General features: G+C 36.6%; 1 pseudogene; it reads right to left on the reverse strand.

Annotated features, from left to right (window-relative positions):
• Positions 1-205: 205 nt before the first annotated feature.
• Positions 206-1,420, reverse strand: LOC101699192 (glutaredoxin-3 pseudogene; annotated as a pseudogene).
• Between the last annotated feature and the right edge of the window lie 11,266 nt (positions 1,421-12,686).

The following is a 12,686-nucleotide window of genomic DNA, read 5'->3' on the forward strand; positions in this document are numbered from 1 at the left end:
TTTCACATTATCTATTATACCTTTTAGTCCTTATTTACACTTTCAGTGTTTCACACGAGAAACTATTTGGTATTTACTTCACTTAGGAGTATGGCCTCAATGTGCATCCATTTAGCTATAAATGTCTCTAGTTTCTCATTCTTTATGGCTGAGTAGTACTCCATTTTATTTTTTTTTATTTTTTATTTTTAACTGAATTAAGATGTTTATTGCATTCTATTGTTGGTGGAAAAATGTAACATTTATTTAGCACAATCTTGTGAAATACACAAAGCAAAACTGTGTCAGAAGCATTTTTCTATTCCTAGTCCATTTCTGAGGACCAAATCATGAACTGCTCCACTGTAATTAAATGTCTTGCAATAACTGTACACCAGGTTTCACATTTTTAATTTTCTCCTCTCAGTATTGGCAGTAATTCACCATTTTCTTTCAGTTCCTTAACTGTATCCAATCCTCCAACAAGCTCCCTTTTCACATACAGCTGAGGGTAAGTTGGCTAGTTTAAGTACACTTTTAATCCTTGCTGAACTTCTTCATTTTCCAATATATCAAATGTTTCAAATTCAACACCGGTACTATTCAATATTTCCAGAATTTGTTTGCTAAATCCACACTTTGCTTCCTGTTTGTTTCCTTTCATAAAGAGCATCACGGAAGCTTTAATTGTCAGCACTATGAGCCTTTCTTCTAATTTGGGAACTTTGGGGCAAATTGTATTTAATTCTTGAGATGCTTCTAGCTCCTTAATTATATGAAGTCCTCCTATTAGCTCCCCGGAAACATAAAGCTGAGGATAGGTGGGCCACTTGGAATAGGTTTTTAGCCCCTGCCGAACTTCTTCATCTGCGAAGATATCAAAACTGCTAAACTTAATATTATGATTGTGAAGAATTTCCACCATCTGCTTGCTGAAACTACAGCATGGTTCTTGAGGAGTTCCTTTCATGAACAACATACAGGGGGCAGCATGTATTAACTTCTTCAGGCCAAGGTTAAGATCTTCTTTAAGATGCTCATTAGCACTGGGTGGGAAGGAACCACTAGAAGCATGTTGCTGAACTTTTTTGGTCAACTCTGGGCCATGTGCACCATCTAATCGGTCGATTTTCTGAGAATTCTTGAAAAACAGAAAGGTGGGAACAGAACTAATTTCATATTTTTCAGATATCTCAGGAACCGCTTCAACTTCCAACTTCACAAATGAAACTTGAGGGTGTTCTTTAGCTAACTCGGCCATTACATCGTTCATTTGCACACACTGTGGAGCCCGTGGTGCCCAGAAATGGACCACAAGGAGGGACTTGGCTTTGAGGCGCACATGCTCCTCAAACTGCTGGGCAGAGCCGACCTCCACCACCGTTGCCACCGCCTCAGCCGCCCCCGCCGCCATGCTGCAGTTGCCAGACAGGAACAGTGGAGCGCGCGGGCTGGTCGATCAGTACTCCATTTTATAAAAAACCCACATTTTCTTTATCCAGTCTCCAGTTCATGGGCAATGGACCCAGCAGAAATCCAGAGGAGCTCCAGTCTTCACCATCACTTCGAGACATCCATCTCCAGGCTTCCAACACAAACTCTTCAGCCTTCCAGTGTAGATCCTTCAGCTTTCAATGGGGCTCTGCGGTGAACTCAGGTCTTCTGCCTTTGACTGGATCGTTTGGGTCTCCAGTGCACAGACAGCACTTTTGTACTTTTTTTTATTTTTTATTTTTTTGGTACCGGGGATCGAACTCAGGTCTTTGAGTTTACGTAGCAGGCAGCGAAACACTTTTGTACTCTTCCAGACCTAACTCTGCAGGCGGCCGTTGTCAGCCTACTGTTATGGTTTGGGTCTAGATGTTCCACAGTGCTTCATGCGGTGGTTGAATCTTGAGTGTGTGATGCTGGGATTAAGAGTGTGTGATTACTAAACCAGTATACTGATTGATGTGGCTCCACCCTAATCCCAGTAGTCTGAATAAGATAAAAGGGGCAGAAAGGTGCTGTTAAGGTTCCCTTGTTGCTCCTGCTGCCTTCCACCTCCCTAAACTATTGCTCTGCCACCTTGCCTTGGAACCAGCTGCTTATGAACTGAAACCTCTACGAACTGTGAGCTAAATAAACCCTTTCCCCTTTAACTTTGAGAGTTAGGTATTTTGTCTCAGTAAACAAGAGAAATGTAACTAACACGCCTACCTTGTAAATCGTATCTATCTATCTATGTATCTGTGTATCTGTGTATCTATGTGTCTATCTATCTATCTATCTATCTATCTATCTATCTATCTATCTATCTGTCTATCTCTATATCTATATCTGTTATTGTAATGAGCCCTCACTGATACGGTATTTTTCTACAATGTGCTATGGGAAATGATTCAATTTCCTCAACACTTGATCCATTCAAATTATTACAGAGGTTTTATTCATATGACTTGACATAATTTCATTTAGACATCATTTGACATTGATATATCATTTGCTCTGTGCTGTGGTCTGAATGTTTATATGCTTCTTACTCCCAAGGTGGTAGTATTAGGAAGTGAGGCCTTTTAAGTAGGCTATTTGAATGGAGCTCTTGTGACTGGGATCATGGCCCTCATAAAAGAGGTCAGAGAAAAATCCCACACCCCTTTCCCCATGTGAGATTACAGCGGGCCCTCATTAGACATTAAAATCTACCTCCACCTTGATTTAGGCTTCCTAGACTCCAGAACTGTGAGAAATAAATTTCCATCGCCTACAAGCCACCCAGCCTATGGTATTTTGTTATAGTAGCCTAAACAGACTAAAACCAAAATGAGAGTCACATGGTAGTTACCCAGATGATCCAGAATAGACTCATATATTTTCAATTATAATTGAAATGAATACAAGCATACAAAATTGTGGCTCCCAAGAATCTATCTGTGACTTAAGGAGCATCAGCACTATTCACAATCACTAAAATATGGGATAAATTCCATCCCCTTCAGTGGATGAATAAATAAAGAAAATGTGGTATATATGCACCATGAAATATTATTCAGCCATAAAGAAGAATGAGCAGCAATATGGGTGGAACTGGAGGTGATTCTGTCAAGTGAAATAAGCCAGGCACAAAAAGAAAAATACAATCTGCTCTCTCTCATTTGCGGAAACTTGCAAGTCATTCTTGTTGAAGAAAAGAGGAGAATGGTGATTACTAGAGACAGGGAAGTCCAGTGTTGGGGGGTGGTGTAAAAAATTTAGTAAGAGGCACCAAAATATAGAGCATAGGAATTACTCTTAGTTCATCTGCATCACAGTTAGGTAACTATTGGTAAATCAGTGTATGATTTGTTTCAAAATTACTAGAAGAGTACAAAATTCCCAGCACACAAAAATGATTAATGTTTGAAGAGATGAAAATATTTATACTAATTTGATTATATACATTGTATATATTATTGAATATTCAACCAATGTACAAATATTATAAATAATAAAAAATTAAGCCTGTGAATTAATACTTTCTACACGAATGCTGCCCAGTACCAAGTCTGAGAATCCACTAGTAGTGTAACTATTTGTCTATATTTATCTCTATCTCTGTCCCTATCCCTGTCTCTATTATCTGACCTACGTTTGGTTCTGGCTTGGAATAGGGGCATAAATCTTTGAATACTTTGGTCCTACTCAGCAGATATCACCCTTGTCCTTCTAAAAAGGGGAACATTTGGGCTTGTAGCCAAGCAGAGATTATAATATTCAATTCCTATGGTGGCAACTCTAATTTATATTAGTGGTGTGCATTTGGTCTCCAGATGTGAAAAGTATGATTCACATCCTGTGAAAAGAATGTGCTTTTTTTACTTTTAAGCTAAAGTTAGGCAAAGATTATTTCTAGTAAAGGATAAAGTGGACTAGTTTTCATGAATCAAATAAAGATTTTTAATTTGGATAAATATTGGGTACTACAGTTGTACATACTTGGAAAGCACTCCAGTTCTTAAGTAGCCTTGTTAAATTTCACTTACATTTTTTCATGGTAACAATTTAATCATGGGTATCATCTTGTAAATAATGCAAGTTAGTTTTAAGCTAAGCTCCTTTATACTGATGATTTAATCTGAATTAAGAAGATTTTGCTGCATGCACTTTGCAAGGGAGGGTTGGCTCATGGCAATATTTTCTCCCTGGAAGATGAGAATGAAATCTGGCATTCTACAATACTATTAGACCTCCAAATCTTTGAAGAACCTGTCCTTACCCCATTGCTCAATATAGAACGATTCAGCAGCTTTTCCAATGAGGGCAAACCTGGGCTTTGTGGGCTGCTATGTGCTGCAGCAGTGACATTCGCTGGAAACAGATGCCACTGTTCCATCGCCGGCATGCCAGCAAGAGGGGATGAAGGCTATGTTACTGAAGCTTAGAAACACTTCCCCTCTTGGTCCTTTTTAAAACATCTCATCAGTGACTTGCCCAGGAATGTGCTAGATTACTCTTTTGGGCAGGAATCTGCTTGTTGCTGCAGATGGGTACAAAAGACCTAACAATTAAATATTATTCATATAATGCTGGGTTCTGTCCAGAGATACTCTGGTCCATCTTTATAATGGCAAATGAAACTTGATGGAAAAAAAAATCTCAGCCCTTCCTAAGAACACAGAACTACTTAACAATAGTTAAAGGAGCGAAATCTCAAAAAAGGGATAGATCTATGGTGATTTACCATACAAGCACTGTGACTCCTTTCAATGATTTGATAAAGGGATCCCTCCCTTTCAAATAACCTTTTTGAAGATTTCTGACTAATGACTACAAGGTTCATCTTTCTTTTCTCTGTTTAGTGTTACAAGCTCTTTTGATTCTCCTCTCCGAGGATCATAAGTTCTCTTCCCTACTGAGTGTCAAAGGCTCCTCCTTCTCCACTGGTAACAAAGCAATTCTCATGGCTTTTGAGTTTGAACCTGCATATAAAGGAAGGCTTTTCATTTCGATGTGTTAAAAAACAGGGATGTAGTAGTCACCTGGTTATGAGCTGATTAGTTTTCTTCCTTACTGCAATCCAGTCTAACCAAAGAGCATGGGCTTATTTTAAAATGCTATGTGTGTGGCCTTTTTCTCTACAGTAATTTGGTGCAGTGTTGATAGGTTTTAAAACAAAGTAGACCTAGAGAATGGCACAGATAGTCATTGAGATAGGGACTGGTTGAACAAATAATTATTAGACACTGGTAAATGTCTATCCTCATTATATCTTTTCTCTACCTTCTTCCAGCAAAGAAAGTTAAAGAAATGAGGGAATGCCTAGGCTAACTCTGCCCAATGATAGACTATTGTTTTCGAAACAGACCATTAACTCAGCCTGTCTGTTTTCTTGTCAAGTCTTGAGAACTTTTTCCACTTTTACTGTCTCTTATGTGACTGGCTCAACCCTAGAGTAGAGTAATTTAGCATGGGGCTCCTAAATTCAAGTTCAAGTGCTAGTAAGGAAGCAGCACAACTCTTTGTTTTAAAAACATTTTATGGTCCCCCATTCTTTATAAATTCAGAATTATACCAGTTATGACTCCACATTATAGATGGATTCTTTGCTGAGCTGCCTTATTACCTAACTCCATGTGTCACTATTCAAACAAAATAGATGTAGGCCCCAGGTTTTGCAACATGGTGGTCCTGGTTTCTACCTGGGACCATGGTATCAGGAGCCATGGCCAGATGGAATCATAGTAACCAAAGGAAGAACAGTCTCCTAATTGACTTTCTCACAGATACCTGAGAGTTGTGAAACATTAAAAATATAAAGAAAAAATTGCAGAGGAATCTTGTCAGGTATCTTTATGATTTTGTGAATACTCTGAATCCTCACCAAAGGAAGTGCTATACTCAGTGTCCCACACTGATTGGGACAAAGAGCTGTCACCTGAAGTCTGTTCACAGAAATTAATGTTTCCACTGCCTGGAATTTACTTTTACAGTAAATTAGATATAGGTAAAGATGAACTGATATCTCCTAGAGTATATATTTAAGTATTTAAAAATGTAAAATTGTAAGCATTTTGTGCATTTAAAAAAGGGGATTTTCATTTTTGCCACAACAACTAAAACAATAAATCAAAATAATTAACTCTTGACAGGCTGCTAGTATAAGTTTTTAAAATTTAAAGTTAGAAATGTAGCTCAGTTGTACAATACTTGCCTGATATGTGTGAAGCTGAGGTTTGAACCCCAGCAATACATGTACCACATACACACAAGCACACACACATACACACACACCTCAAAATTAAGGTTCAGAGATATAAAGATAAAAATTAGTATCTTTTTGTCGACAGCAACAATAAGCAAACAAAAAATACACGTAATGAAAGTATGAAGATATATTGAATAAAAACATGATGTAAAGATGTATGCAGTTAGTTTTGTAAATGTATATATTTCTATTAAATGGTCTTATATTGGTATATTCTGTTTATGTGAAGAAATTCTAAAATGGTTTTTTGAAGCTTGAATTCATAAAATATTAAATTAATGGATATTTTTATTTATTCAAAAGCCTCAAGTAGTTGTATACTACTATCTATAATTAAATTAATAACACATGTGCTTTCTAAAAGTGAAAACTCACCAGATACTGTATTCATGCAAATGAGTTTTAGATCTTGGGTCAAAGGAAAGACTTTCAGTCTAAACTTTAAAAGCTTGAGTTCACATGTAATGTTTGCATCCAAAGTCTTTCTTTGATCTTCCTGAAGAAAATTAGATACTTTGAACTCTCCTGGGATATGATGGAAATAGTTCTAACTGGATAAAATTTAAAAAATGCTATAAAGTTCTAATAAAATGAGGATGGATATACAAGGGAGTGGTTTTGGCTCAGAAAAAAAAGGGAAAAATACACTTTAAAATTTTTAAATAAGGGAAAAATTTAGGAGAGCTAAAATTTAACTGAATGTATGAAATAGACATTTCTAGAAATTAAAGAGGATTGGGAAGAATCAGTTTTCCCAGAATCAAGTTACATCAGTGAATTTGTACTTTTAATTGTGCAGTAAGTCATTGTGGACCCCATACTCTTTTTATCCTCTCAAAGTGCATTGGCCAAGCCTTAGGACCCTTTCCCTGATAGCTGACCATTAGAACAAGAAACGAGTAAGTAGTCCAATGCCTCCACTTAATGAGAATGGGAAACTAGCAGCTATGAGAATGGCAGTGACCTCAGTCCCAAAACTGATTGAAATAAGTGAAAGGAACCATTTGTCTAATAAGCACTTACGTAGCCACAGAATACAAAGGCTGAAAAATGAACTTAGAACCAAGTGGTTGGAATAAATATTGTTTTCTGGGATCCCTCCTAAAAGCAAAAGCACACTGAACTTCATTCAGTACTTTATTGTTCATATTGACATTGGTGTTGGAATCCTGAAATTCAGTCAAATAAAGAAAATAAGTAATTATTTTTACTTAAGTAAGAGAAAATGTGTTATAATTATAGCATTCCTTAAAAAGAGTAGTATTGTAATTTTAGAACAGAATTAGAAATAACAATATAAACTTTAAAGGAAAAATTCTGTAGTTTTGACACAAATAACCCAGGGGTGATTTACCTTGTGTTGTACCTTATCACTCAGTTCTTGGGCTCTGTTTTTTTCCCCCCATTAAAACAAACTAAAAACTCTTAGAGAAACATCAGTCTATGTTTGGCCCAGAAATATGTAAGATAGTTTGACTAATCTTATGCCAGAAAGAAGAAAGATTTTAAAGATTTATAAAGTCATATCAAAAAGACATAGGAACTTGCCTAAAAGAAGCTATCACTAGTCAAAGTTGTGACTTTAAAATTTATGGTGGATTCTCCAGTGAGATGAAATACATTTAATCTATCAAAAGGTCATGATTTCCTAATGATGAACAAAAACAAAAAATAGCACAAAGTAGTTGAAAAGAAGGTGAAAGAACTAGAATTTATTACTGTTGAGTTATTTATTTGGTATTATTGGCCTGTATAATACAGTAATTAGCTAGTGGTAAATAACAGCAAGCTTTTCCTAACATTAGGTGAGAACTGTCCATAGAAAGATTATGAGACTTAAAACTATAAGTTAAACAAAAGCCAAGAGAAGTATCCAAAATTTAATTGTATCAGTTTTAAAATGATGCCAAGAAGGGGAAAGAATGTATCACACAAAAGGTCTTTTAAGACAAGTGGAAAAGGCAAACATCACTAAGATGAACGAAAGGAGGTGTTCAAGATGTGGCAAGTAAGGTTGTTAGCCAAGCATGCTCATGTAAATCGAAACAAAGCCATAAAAGGCAGCAGGTCAGGACTAAATTTAGACAAAAATAAATGAAGGCAAAAGAAAAAGGTAAACAAAAGAAAGCCAGGCAGAGATGGCTACCAGGAGACTATGTAGACTCTTGCAGAAAGCAGAGAAACTAATAATGAAGGGAGTCTGGCCTCTGATAAAGAAAGTGGAAAAACAGCCAAGTCCAGTAAGTGTCACTTATCACATCTCACCATGGTCTGCAGATATCACTTACTGCTATACTAGAGGCATTTGTATCCACTCTTTAATAAGTGCAAGTTTTTGGTAGCTCCTGGAGAACAGATTAAAGGAGAAAAACTCTAAATCACTCCATTTAAAACAACATACTTGAATAGGTGTTTTTCAAATGCAAAATTGTTTTCTTTTTTAAAGGAGTGACAATTTTGTGTGTCAAGTTAACTTTCCATGGACTGCACAAGGGCAGTTTTTCATAGCCTATGATATGAAGTATAGCTAAGTAAAAATTTGAAGCCATAATCATGTATTCAAATATGACAAATATTTTAAATTATCTTTTCCACTCACTTTTAAGTGTAAATGTTGCTCCAGACATTTGCTCCTTTCTTGATCTTAGTTCTCTTATGGAACTGTGACATCTTTGCTAGTGATCATCCCATTTCCCTTATTACTTTATTGATGTGATGTGAAAGATTGGAAATTTTATGAGCATGTGATATGTATGTGTTAAAATAATTTGGGCTGGGCATAGAGACTCACGCCTGTAATTGCAGAACTAGGGAGGCTGAGGCAGGAGGATCACCATGAGTTTGAGGGCAGCCTCAGCTACATAGTGAGTTCAAGGCTAGCCTGAACTACACAGTGAGACCCTGTCTCAAAAAAAAAAAAAAAGGGAAAAATTAGATCTGTTTATCCATATTTTAAAACACTGGTAATTATGGCTGTTCCACTGCTCCCAGTCCAGAGGTAGGGGCTTCTGGTCCGCTTTCCACTGCTACCAGTCCTGAGGAAGGGGCTTCCAGGCTGCCTTTCCACCACTCCTAGTCCAGAGGAGATGAGCCACGCAGGCACAAATAGCCCCCCACCCCGTTGAAATGAGAACACATGTAAACAAGTCTCAAAACCAAACTTCCAGATCACCTACAGCAACCCAAAGGGAAATGAGATGGAACACTCTGATATTCAACCACCTAGACTCCCTGAACTGGCAACAAAAAATGATCTGAAAAAATGAAATCAGAAATAATTTCTCAGATAACAGCAGGGATTGTGCCTATAGTACAAGATATGATTAATAAATCTAGAGAAGACACAGATAAAAAAATAGAGGATTTGAGGAACATGATGGACTCCCAACATGGGAAACAAATGGAATCCATAAAACAGATACAAACAGATTTCCATGAGATTAAAAACTCCATTGAAAGTCTACACAGCAGAATAAGCCAGTGTGAGGACAGAATTTCATATATAGAAGATAAGATTGCAATTAGTGACCAGGAAAAGAAAAGTTGCTTCAAAATTGTAAGGGACCATGAGAAATCAATCCAGCAGCTGCTGCATGATGCAAAGAAGAGTAACACAAGACTGACTGGAGTCAACAAAGAAACAGGAGAGAGTACAGATGACATAAAAAATCTGTTCACAGAAGTGATGGCAGAAAACTTCCCAAGCAGGGGTAAAGAACTTGACATACAGATAAGTGAGGCATATAGGACTCCAAATAGCTTTGATGAAAAAAAATTTACACATAGGCATATAATTGTTAAGATTCCAGAAACTCAACAGAAGAACAAAGTTCTACAAGCAGTTAGAGAAAAGAAACAAATCACATACAAAGGAAAGCCCATCAGAATCACAGCAGACTTTTCAATGCAAACCCTCAAGGTAAGAAGAGCTTGGAGTGACATATTCCAAACCCTAAAGGAAAACAGCCTCCAACCCAGACTGATGTACCCTACAAAACTATCTTTCAAAATTGATGGAGAAATAAGATACTTTCATGACAAAGACCACCTGAGGAACTTCATGAATACCAAACCAGCACTCCAAAAAATTTTACACAATATCCTAGGAAAAGAAAATGAGGATCACAACCCCAGGAAGCAAAGCAGAATGAATCCATCAGGTGCAACAAGAAATTAAATGTAAAGGGGGAGCCTCCAACAAAAAGAAAAAGTCATGACAATGATAAGTCAATATGTATCAGTTATACCCATCAATGTTAATGGTCTCAATTCACCAATCAAAAGAAATAGACCGGCAGAATGGGTCAAGAAGCAAAATCCAACAATATGCTGTATACAAGAAACACACTTAACTCAAAATGAAACTCATCGACTGAAAGTTAAAGGGTGGAAAACAATACTCCATGCAACGGGAACCCAAAAAAAAGCAGAAGTAGCTACCCTCTTTGCACATCAAGTGGATTTCAAACCCACACTGATTAAGAGAGACAAAGAAGGACGTTACATCCTTATAAAGGGAACAGTCCAACAGGAAGAGATGACAATCATAAATATATATGCACTAAACACTAGTGCATCCAACTATATAAAACAAATACTAGTGGACATGAAAAGTCATATATGCACTAATACAATAGTAGTGGGGGACCACAATATCCCACTGTCACAAATAGATAGATCAACTAGACAAAAAATTAGTAATGAAATACTAGAACTCAATCGAACTCTTGAACAAATGAACTTAACAGATGTTTACAGAGTCTTCCACCCCACAAAATCAGAATACACATTCTTTTCAGCTGCACACAGGTTATTCTCCAAAATAGACCACATACTCACTCATAGAACATGTTTAAGAATGTGCAAAGGAATTGAAGTTATTCCCTGTATATTATCAGATCATAATGCAATGAAATTGGAGATCAATAGCAAAAGAAACCATAAAAATTTCATAAACACGTGGAAATTAAACAACACACTTCTGAATAATCAATGGGTCACAGAGGAAATTAAAGAAGAAATCAGACAGTTCCTTCAATTAAATGACAGTGACAATACAAAATATCGGAATCTATGGGACACAATGAAAGGCTTACAAGGGAAATTCATAGCACTGAATACTCATATTAGGAAAACAGAGCAAGCCCAATTAAACAACCTGATGCTGAACCTCAAGCTTCTAGAAAAAGAAGAGCAGGACAAACACAAAGCTCATGCAAGGGAGGAAATTATAAAGGTCAGAACAGAAGGCAATGCAATAGAGACTAAGAATGATACAAAAAAATCAATGAAGCCAAGAGTTGGTTCTTCAAAAGAATAAACAAAATTGACAAACCCTTAGCCAACCTTATCAGAAAAAGGAAAGAAAAGTCCAAATCCATGCCATTAGGAATGAAAAGGGTGAAATTACAACAGACCCAGCAGAAATCCAGAGGATCATCAATACCTACTTGGAGAACCTATATGCCAATAAGATGGAAAACGCAGAAGAAATGGACAGATTCCCAGATATGTATGAATTACCAAAGTTGAATGAAGAAGACCTAAAAATTCTAAATGATGCAATATCAATCAATGAAATTGAAAACATAATTAAAAACTTACCAACTAAGAAAAGCCCAGGTCCTGATGGCTTCACTGCTGAATTGTACAAGACATTTAGAGAGGAACTACTGCCACTACTGTTTAAACTCTTCAATGAAATTGAAAGGGAAGCAATACTTCTGAATTCATTTCTGGAAGCAAGCATCACCTTGATCCCCAAAGCAGAGAAAGACCCAACCGAAAAGGAGAACTATAGGCCAATCTCACTAATGAACATAGATGCAAAAATCCTTAATAAGATTCTGGCAAATAGAATGCAGAAGATTATCAAGAAGATCATACACCCTGATCAAGTGGGATTCATCCCAGGGATGCAGGGATGGTTCAATATATGAAAATCAATCAATGTAATACACTATATCAGTAGAGCCAGGACAAAAGCTATATGATCATCTCCATAGATGCAGAAAAAGCATTTGACAAAATCTAACACGCATTTATGATAAAAATTCTACAAAAAATTGCAATAGATGGTCTCTATCTCAATCTGATAAAAGCCATCTATGAAAAACCAACAGCCAATATCATAATATCATACTAAATGGTGAAAAACTGAAATCCTTCACACTAAAATCAGGAACAAGACAAGGATGTCCACTATCACCACTCCTGTTCAATATAGTTTTGGAAACATGAGCCACGGCAATTAGACAAGAGAAAGAAATAAAAGGAATAAAGATAAGAAATGAAGAAGTCAAATTGTCATTATTTGCAGATGACATGATACTCTATATAGAAGACCACAAGAACTCCACCAAAAGTATTCTAGACTTAATAACCAAATTCAGTAAAGTAGCTGGATACAAGGTCAACACACAAAAATCAATAGCTTTCCTGTACATGAAAAACAGACTCATTGAGACAGAAATAGGACAAACAA

This window comes from Heterocephalus glaber, unplaced genomic scaffold (assembly GCF_053883595.1).
Source record: "Heterocephalus glaber isolate CG9 unplaced genomic scaffold, H.glaber_assembly_v1.0 deba00001550, whole genome shotgun sequence".
Classification (NCBI taxonomy): Eukaryota; Metazoa; Chordata; class Mammalia; order Rodentia; family Bathyergidae; genus Heterocephalus; species Heterocephalus glaber.